Source organism: Galeopterus variegatus, unplaced genomic scaffold (assembly GCF_000696425.1).
Source record: "Galeopterus variegatus unplaced genomic scaffold, G_variegatus-3.0.2 Scaffold16682, whole genome shotgun sequence".
NCBI lineage: Eukaryota > Metazoa > Chordata > Mammalia > Dermoptera > Cynocephalidae > Galeopterus > Galeopterus variegatus.
The window spans coordinates 11,971-12,748 of NW_007742793.1; positions in this window are offsets into that span (position 1 = coordinate 11,971).

Genomic DNA, 778 nt, shown 5'->3' on the forward strand with positions numbered 1-778 from the left:
CAGATATAGGAGGATAGAACATTTAACTTTGCTTGATTTATTTAGTTAATTGGCTCAACCACCTCCTCTTTATAGGCAGATGCAGCATATCTGCATATCAAGTACCAATAGCATGAACTGTGCCTACCTATTAAAAGTCTGTGCTTTCCACAGGGTGCTATGTTCGGTGGGTTAAAGTCGAGCGAGAATATTGTCACCCACAACACTTGCATATGAAAAAGAGTCTTCAGTGATAACTCAGAAGAGCTTAAACATGTTTTGAAACCAAAGTTTGATATTGCTGTTTTCATATGTGAAGCAGAGATTAAATATTGTTGATTTCATGTGGCTCAACACACTTGAACAGCCAGACCTCAGTGGATGGGTGGAAAAATGGATTTGTAGTGTTTGTTGCTTTTTGTGCTTTAAATATTCCCACTGTAGACACTTTCAAGCTAACAGGACACTGACGAGAGAGCTGGGAAGAGGTGTGTGTGAAGTCTTGAAACACCTCCACATCACAGTTTTTGTTGTTGTTGTTTGCTTGTTTGGAGCAGCTGGTTGATACAGGAATTGAACCCTGAACCTTGGTGCTATCAGCAACACATTCTGACCAACTGGGTAACTGGCCAGCCCACCACTGGTTTCACCTAATTGAAGGTAGAGCCATGTGGGAAAAATTTAAAAAGAAACAAAAAAACCTCCTTGTAACACATTCATTTTCAATTCCTTAGGATGTATTGTGATATTGATGTGTCAATGCAGCATCATCACTAGCTTGATACAAAAATCTATACAC